The following is a 10,548-nucleotide window of genomic DNA, read 5'->3' as shown; positions in this document are numbered from 1 at the left end:
GGTGGCGTCGAGGTTATCTCACCAACGAACTGCATAAAAGAGATTTTTGATGTCGCGCACAAATCTCAAGTATACCAGAATTGCAACGATAAAATTGTGACGACAACACCTCGGAGCTCAACTCCTCGGGACACTGCCACAACCCCTAAAGACAGGAGGCACCAAGAACAATGTTCTCGTCACAAAACCATCGGAACAAAACCAAGATACTCGCGTGATCCTAAATTTTTTTTAGTGAAATTTGAGAAGAGAAGAGTCAAAACATTACGTCAGGATGCCTTACCAGAGTGATGAGGAGACTGGGAAGTAAAAAGAATTCCTAACTCTCCGATATATAATTCCTAAGTGACTCAAAACATTTTTCTAGACACAACTCGGCTGCTAAAAATGATCAAGCAATGGGGGCTCCTAAGGTCGGGGAAGGCTCTGATTACCAACTTGTAACGCCCTCGATGCGGCTATAGCTCCCACGTGTCGAGGCACGACTTAGAGGCATAACCGCATTGAAAGCAATGTCGCAAGTCAGGCAATCATTACAACATCCCAGATAATACATAATAAAAGGGGAAAGGTAACATAGTTGGCTTACACTCGCCACGTCACATCAGAGTACATAAATAACATCCATCAAACAAACACTCATGGCCCGACTACGACGCCAAAATAGAAAAGAACCCAACATGCGACAAGGCCCTGAATCGAACCCCAACTAGGCACCACTACTGATCATCGGGAAAGGAAACATAATAACGCTGAGAGTCCTCGTCGAACTCCCACTTGAGCTCGTACTCGTCACCTGGAGCGGAATCACCTGGACCTGCATCTGGAGTTGTAGCATCTATGAGCCACAGGGACTCAGCAATCTCGCACCCTCGCGATCAAAACTATTTAAGCTTATGGGAAATGGATAAGACAAGTATATGAGGAGCTGCAGCAAGCGACTAGCATATGTGGTGGCTAACTTATACGCAAAAGAGAGCGAGAAGAGGAGGCAAGGCGCGAGCGAGAAACTAGAGGAACAACCTGCGCAAGCATTACTCCAACACCGTGTCCACTTCCCGGACTCCGCCGAGAAGAGGCCATCACGGCAACACACTCAGTTGATTCGTTTTAATTAATTAAGGTTTAAGTTATCTACAACCGGACATTAACAAATTCCCATCTGCCCATAACCGCGGGCACGGCTTTCGAAAGTTCAATCCCTGCAGGGGAGTCCCAACTTAGCCCATGACAAGCTCTCACGGTCAACGAAGGAATAGACCTCCACCCGAGACACACCGATCAGACTCGGTAACCCGGTACAACAAGACAATTCGACAGGCTAAAACAAGACCAGCAACACCACCCGAATGTGCCGACAAATCCCGATAGGAGCTGCACATATCTCTTTCTCAGGGCACACTCAGATAGGTCAAGCTACGAGTAAAACCAACCCTCAAGTTTCCCCGAGGTGGCCCCGCAGGCTGCCCAGTTCGGACCAACACTCAGAGGAGCACTGGCCCGGGGGGGTTAAAATAAGATGACCCTTGAGTCTGCAGAACCCAAGGGAAATAAAAGGCTAGGTGGCAAATGGTAAAACCAAGGTTGGGCATTGCTGGACAAGCTTTAATCAAGGCGAAATATCAAGGGGTTTCCATTATAACCCAACCGCGTAAGGAACGTAAAATCCGGGAACATAACACCGATATGACGGAAACTAGGGCGGCAAGAGTGGAACAAAACACTAGGCGAGAGGCCGAGCCTTCCACCCTTTACCAAGTATATAGATGCATTAAGATAACATAGCAATATAATGATATCCCAACAAGCAAATAAAAGATGTTCCAATAGGAACGGCTCCAATCTTCACCTGCAACTAGCAACGCTATAAGAGGGGCTGAGCAAAGCGGTAACATAGCCAATCAACGGTTCGCTAGGACAATGGTAGGTTAGAGGCTCAATCATGCAATTGGGAGGCTGACAAGCAAGTGGTAGGCATCGTAGCAGTGGCAAAGCAAAAGAGCGAGCAAACTAGCATAGCAAAGATAGTAGTGATTTCGAGGGTATGATCATCTTGCCTGCACAGTTGTCAGAGTTGACTGGATCCTCACAAGCAAACTCAACGGGCTCCTCGGTAGCGAACTCGTCTCCCGGCTCTACCCAACAATACAAACAAGCAACAAGGATACAGTCAACCACGTGCGAGACCAAGCAATATGATGAAATGATGATATGCTATGCGGGATGCGATGCGGGATGCAAAATGCAAGATATGACAGGAAATGCATGAAACTGGCCTCAACTTGGCAAACCAAGTGTGCCACTGGATAGAGGAGATGAAATCGCTTGAAAACGATATAAAGATCATTGGAATCGGAGTTACGGTTTGGAAATGGCAAGCGTTTTAAGATATGACACCGGTCTGCGATTTACAGCAAGTAGGCATCTAAACGCAATGAAATGAGCATGCTACAGCCACCAAACATGAAAACACAATGCATGGCAGTGATGTACACAAGATGGTTAACAAAACACTAGCACTGAGCCATAGGCAAATGCATCCATTAAGAGGTTCAAACAAGCATGGCAAAAACGAATATGCAAAACAGATTCCAGACTTAGTGAAATTAACACTAGCCTGAAATTTCAGATCACGAAGCCCTCTTCGGAGCAGCAAAACAACATGATAGATAACCTGAACATGACAAGTAAGAACATGGCATGGAGCTACTCAACAAGCTTAACAAAACACCCAAAGTGACCTGGGGCCAAAAGGGTTCACAAAATACTCTACCGAGCTCACGAACATAGCTCGAACACAATCAGTTTTCAGACTTAGTGAAAACTGAGACATGCTGAAATATAACTCACGAAGGCATGTAAACGAGCTCGATGCACTCACCATGATGCAAGTCACAGCAAGGAAAGCATATAACCAGCAAGAAGGCACAATATGCTAGCTACACATGGCAATAACAAAGGCATAGCATGCATGGAACACTAACGGTAGCATCGGCAAAATCGCAAACAAGTTGACGATCTGCCCAGATTAACAACGAAGCAAAAGTTGAGCTTGATTGAGTCAACCTAGATCACTCCACATATGCAAAAAAATACATGGATGGATAGAGAATAACATAAATATCAAAACTCCCTTATTGATCATCCTCAAAAGAGGCACGGATCACTAGGAAACAAGCTGGACATATAGCATCACGAACTAAAATATCCCAGACTTAGTGAAAATCACCAAGTCCCTGAAATCAGCAATCTCAGGTACCTCTCTTCGCAAGCTTGCACAAGACAACACACACATCATAAAAATGCATGGGTGGCACCTCTGGAAAGAAGACAAAATGCTTAACAATTCACCCCAAAGGGGCACAGGCATATCATGCACGGATTAAACATGGCAAAAATGACAAAGGTGCATGATGAACTAACAGATCTGCATTTAAACTCACGAAGCCTCTTTCTAACAGCATTTTGGGCATCAAGATGAACACAAATGCAAATGATGCAATGGAACGAAATGATGTACATGTTGAGGCAAAGATTTTGATATATTATACGCCCAAAACGGAGCTACGGTTGCGGAGATACGAGCAGTCAAAGAATGCATAAAAAATATGGAGATTAGGGTTTCGGGGAGAGGTCAACCGGATCTAGATCCGGATCTCGCGGCACTGTTCACGCCGGGTCACTGTAGCACCCGAGCTCGGGCTCGCCGGAAACGGGGCTCGCGGCGGCCGAAGACGGAGCGGGACGCCGGGAAGGAGGGGCTCGCCGGGGGCGGCGCCGGCGTGGAGGCGGGCGGCGCGGCGCCGGTGCTCCCGGGCGGCGAGGGGAGCCGCGGGCAGCGGCGCGGAGGCGGTGGTGGTCCGCCGCGGCGGCGGTGGCGGGGCGCGGCGGCGCCGGCGGCCGGCCGCGGGGAAGAGGCGGCGAGGCGACGCGAGGGCGGCGGCGGGGCGACGCGGGCCTCGGGGGCCGGCTGCGGGCCTCCCGGGCCTGGCGGCGGCGAAGTGGGCGCGCGCCCACGTGGCGGCGCGCGATTGGCTGGCGGCGGCAGGGTGGACGGTGTCCGGTCCGATCCGGACACGTTCGTCGGCGGGGGGAGGGGGTTTGATCTGTTTTTTTTAGGAGGAGGAGGACGGGGAGGAAGACGAGATCTGAAATGGGGGGTGTATATATAGGCATAGAGGGAGCTAGGAGAGTCCAAATGAGGTGCGGTTTTCGCCCACGCGATCGTGATCGAACGCTCTAGGACATGGAGCAGAGTTTGGTGGGTTTTGGGCCAAATTTGGGGGGTGTTGGGCTGCAACACACACGAGGCCTTTTCGGTCCCTCGGTAAACCGTTGGAGTATCAAACGAAGTCCAAATGATACGAAACTTGACAGGCGGTCTACCGGTAGTAAGCCAAGGCCGCATGACAAGTCTCGGTCCAATCCGGAAATGTTTAATCCCCACACACGAAAGAAAGCTCGAAATGGCCACCGGAGGAGAACGAAGCGCCGGAATGCAAAACGGACAACGGGGAAAATGCTCGAATGCATGAGATGAATATGTATGCAAATGCAACGCACGAGATGACATGATATGAGATGCAAGAAAACGAAAACAACACACAGAGGCAAAGACCCGAACCCGAGAAATAAATATAACTTAACACCGGAAACGGCAAGAGTTGGATACAAATAGGGAAAGTTACATCCGGGGTGTTACAACACTCCACCACTACGAAAAGATCTCGTCCCGAGATCTAGGACTGGAAGAACTCCGGGTACTCAGAACAGAGGTGATCCTCGCGTTCCCAGGTAGCTTCACGATCGGAATGGTGAGACCACTTGACTTTGAGAAATTTGATTGACTTGTTGCGAGTCTTGCGTTCAGTCTCTTCAAGAATAGCAACTGGGTGCTCACGATAAGAAAGATCTTCTTGGAGCTCAATGTCCTCGAAGTTGACGGTGCGGTCAGGCGTCTTGAAGCACTTACGAAGCTGAGAGACATGGAACACATCATGAACATTTGCAAAGTTTGAAGGAAGCTCGAGTTGAGAGGCGAGGTCGCCTCTCTTGCTGACAATCTTGAAAGGTCCCACGTATCTAGGGGCAAGCTTCCCTTTGATACCGAAGCGACGAGTACCTTTCATAGGAGAGACACGGAGGTAAACATGATCTCCGATCTCGAAAGCCAAATCACGGTGCTTACTATCATAGTAGCTCTTCTGGCGGGATTGGGCTGCTTTGAGGTTATCACGAATGACTTTGCACATTTCTTCTGCTTCTGTGATTAAGTCATTACCCAGCAGCTGACGTTCACCGGTTTCAGACCAGTTGAGAGGGGTACGGCACTTCCTGCCATACAGAATTTCAAATGGGGCCTTGCCCGAACTTGCTTGAAAACTGTTGTTGTATGAGAATTCAGCATAAGGAAGACAGTCCTCCCCCTTCATGCCGAAGGAGATCACACAAGCCCTGAGCATATCTTCAAGAATCTGGTTGACACGCTCGACTTGACCGCTTGTTTGAGGATGGAAAGCAGTGCTGAAGCGAATGTTGGTACCCATGGCCTTCTGAAAAGAATCCCAAAACTTGGAGGTAAAGATGCTGCCACGGTCTGAAGAGATCACTTGAGGAATACCGTGCAGAGAGACAATGCGAGAGGTATAGAGTTCTGCCAATTGAGCTGCAGTGATCGACTCTTTGATAGGCAGAAAATGAGCCACTTTGGTGAGCTTGTCGATGACAACAAATATAGCATCATTGCCACGCTTGGACTTTGGAAACCCAGTCACGAAGTCCATTTCAATGTGGTCAAACTTCCATTCTGGAATGGCAAGTGGTTGGAGGAGACCTGCTGGCCTTTGATGTTCTGCCTTCACTCTTCTGCAGACATCACATTCATTCACGAATTGAGCGATCTCGCGCTTCATTCGAGTACACCAATAAGCTTGCTTGAGATCCTGATACATCTTCGTACTACCAGGGTGGATGGAGAGGAAAGAGTTGTGAGCCTCGTTCATGATCACTTTACGAAGTTCACCTTTGGGCACAACAATACGATCCTCGAAGAAGAGAGTGTCCTTGTCATCAAGGCGGTAGCACTTGTACTTGGACTGACTCTTTGCAATCCCAATCTTCACCTTTTTCACCATAGCATCAAGAAGCTGGGCTTGGCGAATCTGGTCTTCTAAGGTAGGAGAAACTTGAAGGTTGGCGAGGAAACCTTGAGGAACAACTTGCAGATTCAGCTTGCGGAAAGCTTCACAAAGCTCGGGTTGATAGGGCTTGAGAATCAGACTGTTGCAATATGCTTTTCTGCTCAAAGCGTCAGCAATCACATTGGCCTTGCCTGGAGTATACTCAATACTCGGGTTATACTCTTGAATCATTTCGACCCATCGAGTTTGCCTTAGGTTGAGATTAGGCTGAGTGAAGATGTACTTGAGACTCTTGTGATCGGTGAAAATGTCCACTTTCCTTCCCAATAGAAGATGTCTCCAAGTCAAAAGAGCATGCACAACTGCCGCCAACTCGAGATCATGAGTGGGGTAGTTCTTCTCATTAGGCTTCAACTGGCGAGATGTATAAGCAACAACTTTCTTCTCTTGCATCAATACTGCGCCAAGACCTTGGAGAGAGGCATCACAAAAGACCTCGTACGGCTTGGATTCATCAGGTGGAGTCAGAACTGGAGCAGTGATCAACTTCTCTTTCAAAGTGTTGAAAGCCATATCACACTCCGGAGACCAAACGTACTTGACGTGCTTCTAAAGAAGATTTGAGAGAGGCTTCGCGATCTTGGAAAAGTTTTCAACGAATCTTCTGCAATAGCTTGCGAGACCGAGGAAACTGCGGAGTTGCTTCACGTTCTGAGGAGGTTCCCAATTCACAATTGCGGATACCTTCTCGGGATTCACGGAAATGCCCTTGGCAGAGATGATATGACCAAGATAAAGAACCTCATCGAGCCAAAATTCACACTTGGAGAACTTGGCGTAGAACTGATATTCCCTGAGCTTGTCAAGAACCAAACGCAAGTGCTTGGCATGATCTTCCTTGTTCTTCGAGAAAACCAGAATGTCATCGAGATAGACCAAAACGAAGTCATTGGTGTAGGCGTTGAAGATGAAGTTCATCATGCGAGAAAACGTCGGAGGAGCGTTGGCGAGGCCAAAAGACATGACAGTGTATTCATATGAACCAAAGCTTGTTCTGAATGCTGTCTTGGGAATATCTTCTTCACGAATGCGAATCTGGTGATAACCCATACGAAGATCAAGCTTGGAGAATACTTGAGCACCTTTGAGTTGTTCGAACAGCTCATTGATGTTGGGAAGTGGGTATTTGTTCTTGATGGTCTTCTTGTTCACTGGACGGTAATCAACACAAAGTCGACTCGATCCATCCTTCTTCTTCACAAAAAGAACACCACAACCCCACGGAGAAGTACTAGGCCGGATGAGACCCAATCTTTCTTGCTCATCGAGTTGTTTCTTCAGCTCCTTCAACTCTTCGGGGCCGAGCTTGTAGGGACGTTTGCACACAGGTTCTGTACCGGGCTCAAGTTCAATAACAAATTCAACCGGCCGGTTTGGAGGCATCCCTGGAAGTTCTTCTGGAAAAACGTCTTGATATTCACAAACAACCGGAATCTGCGAAATAGCATCCAATTCACCCTTCTCATTGAGAGAAAACAACCGGATGGTATTATCCCGAGCGGCAAAGACAATGACATCCTCAGACGTATGAGTCAGTTGAATCTGCCTGGCTGCACAATCAAGCTGAGCTTTATGCTTAGAGAGCCAGTCCATCCCGAGAATAAGATCGATATCCGAGTTACCAAGAACCATAGGAGAAGCAAGAAACTTGAAATCGCCCATCGTGATAGAGACATCTGGCACCTCCAGACTTGCACTCAAACGTTTGCCAGGAGAAACGATATCCATTTGTTTACCCAAATGAGAAGAAACGAACTCATGCTTGGTAAAAAATGGCTTTGACATGAAACAATGCGATGCACCCGTGTCAAAAAGAACTTTTGCAGGAATATCATTAACAGGAAGGTTACCCATGATCACATCTGACGAGTCCTCTGCCTGAGCTGCATTCATCAAATTGACCTTGGCGTGCTTAGGGTTATGCTTGACCACAGCTGTACTTGCTGACCTGACAGGAGGAGGAGGAGGAAGACGCCTCTGGTTGAAACACTTGTTGGCATAGTGACCCTTCTGTTGGCACTTGTTGCACGTGACCTCTGAAAGCGGACGGTGATACAGAGCACTCGATCTTGGAGCTTGAGACGAAATCTTGTTCTGAAAACCTGGGTTGGGTGGGTGGGAAGAACCACTGCCACCTTTGCTCTTCTGCTGATACGGCTGACGGAACGGAGGAGGAGGAAGCCAATACTTCTGCTGCTTGGCCACTTGAGTAGAGGAAGACGGAGTAACATCTCTGACTCGCTTCCTGGAAGCATCACACCTCAACTGAGCAGCCTCTTGCTTCAGTGCCATGTTGTAGAACTCATCGTATCTCAACGGCTCAAAGAGGACAAGAGCGAGCTGAATTTCCTCACGAAGACCACCCCTGAACTGATAGATCATGCTCTTCTCATCAGGAACATCCTGCTTGGCAAAACGGGCAAGCTTCTGGAACAATTTGTTGTAGTCATAGACAGACAAAGAACCTTGCTTCAGATTGCGGAATTCCTCACGCTTGCTTTCAACCACGCTCTGCGGAATGTGATGAGCTCGGAAATCTTGACGGAAATCATCCCAAGTGATCAAACGTCCACCTCTGGAATCCTTGTACTGCTGGAACCACTCTGCAGCCTGATCTTTGAGTTGGAAGGAAGCGAATTTCACAAAATCCTCAGGCCTGACGTTGCTGCACTCGAAATGCTTACACAGATCCACAAGCCAATCGTCAGCATCGGTTGCCTCAACACAATTACTGAAAGTCTTTGGACCATTAGCAAGGAACTGGTTGAGTGTAGCAAAGTGACTCTGATTGCTGCCTTGATTCCCTTGACTGCCTTGATTGCGCTCTTGGAGAATTTGCATGCTCAGCTGAGTGTTTGCATTAGTAGCGGCCATCACAGCTTGCCATGCTTCTGGAGGAGGCGGAGGTGGAGGCGGATCAGGATTCGGAGTCGTGCGCGTTGGAGGAGCCATCCTGAAGATGTTGACCACCATTAGCACACAAATAGACAAATATTGAAGCTGAATCCAACGGAATGAAAATTGCAACATAAAGTCTTCACATCCGAACAAAATGAACGAATGCACTTCTCTTGAAGTGGTCACATATTCCTAAATTGCGAAGCCACGAAGAATCAGGTAGAAGGGGTACAACAACGAGGGATGGTATCAACATATGACGTCGGAGCAACTCGAATGCCACAACTGAAAATAAAACCAAGGGTTGGCTCGCGGAATAAGCCGGAACAAATACATAATAGAAATTTCGTCCGAAGTTTTCGTGGTGGGACCTACACGGGCTCGATCGTACAGCACCATCATGTACAAGGCAGTGCACATGACATACGAAGCGTCCCCGAGTCAGCATAGCCAATGACTCTTTAAGACACAACGAGACCACTGTAAAATCGACCGTGAATAGGCGAACCACTAGACGTCGAACCCCAATTTCATATCATACATCTGTCGGAAAGATATCCTAAGGCTACTTGAATACCCACCTATGAAATTCCCGAAATTTTCCCGGTTATGCAATCAGGTGTTGGGGATACAGGGGAAGCATAATATCTCACCCAAGCTAGCAAATCGTACATCCAGCTGTATCCATCCTTCAACACATAACCAAGAAACCTTCGGAAACCATCTATCTCAACCTTCGAAAAGCATCCGTTATACAAGTTATGGCGATACTCCCGAACTCCCGCCCCAGTACTGGGTGGCGTCGAGGTTATCTCACCAACGAACTGCATAAAAGAGATTTTTGATGTCGCGCACAAATCTCAAGTATACCAGAATTGCAACGATAAAATTGTGACGACAACACCTCGGAGCTCAACTCCTCGGGACACTGCCACAACCCCTAAAGACAGGAGGCACCAAGAACAATGTTCTCGTCACAAAACCATCGGAACAAAACCAAGATACTCGCGTGATCCTAAATTTTTTTTAGTGAAATTTGAGAAGAGAAGAGTCAAAACATTACGTCAGGATGCCTTACCAGAGTGATGAGGAGACTGGGAAGTAAAAAGAATTCCTAACTCTCCGATATATAATTCCTAAGTGACTCAAAACATTTTTCTAGACACAACTCGGCTGCTAAAAATGATCAAGCAATGGGGGCTCCTAAGGTCGGGGAAGGCTCTGATTACCAACTTGTAACGCCCTCGATGCGGCTATAGCTCCCACGTGTCGAGGCACGACTTAGAGGCATAACCGCATTGAAAGCAATGTCGCAAGTCAGGCAATCATTACAACATCCCAGATAATACATAATAAAAGGGGAAAGGTAACATAGTTGGCTTACACTCGCCACGTCACATCAGAGTACATAAATAACATCCATCAAACAAACACTCATGGCCCGACTACG

Source organism: Triticum urartu, chromosome 2, assembly GCF_003073215.2.
Source record: "Triticum urartu cultivar G1812 chromosome 2, Tu2.1, whole genome shotgun sequence".
In the NCBI taxonomy this organism is placed as follows: Eukaryota; Viridiplantae; Streptophyta; class Magnoliopsida; order Poales; family Poaceae; genus Triticum; species Triticum urartu.
This window is presented reverse-complemented; position numbering follows the sequence as displayed.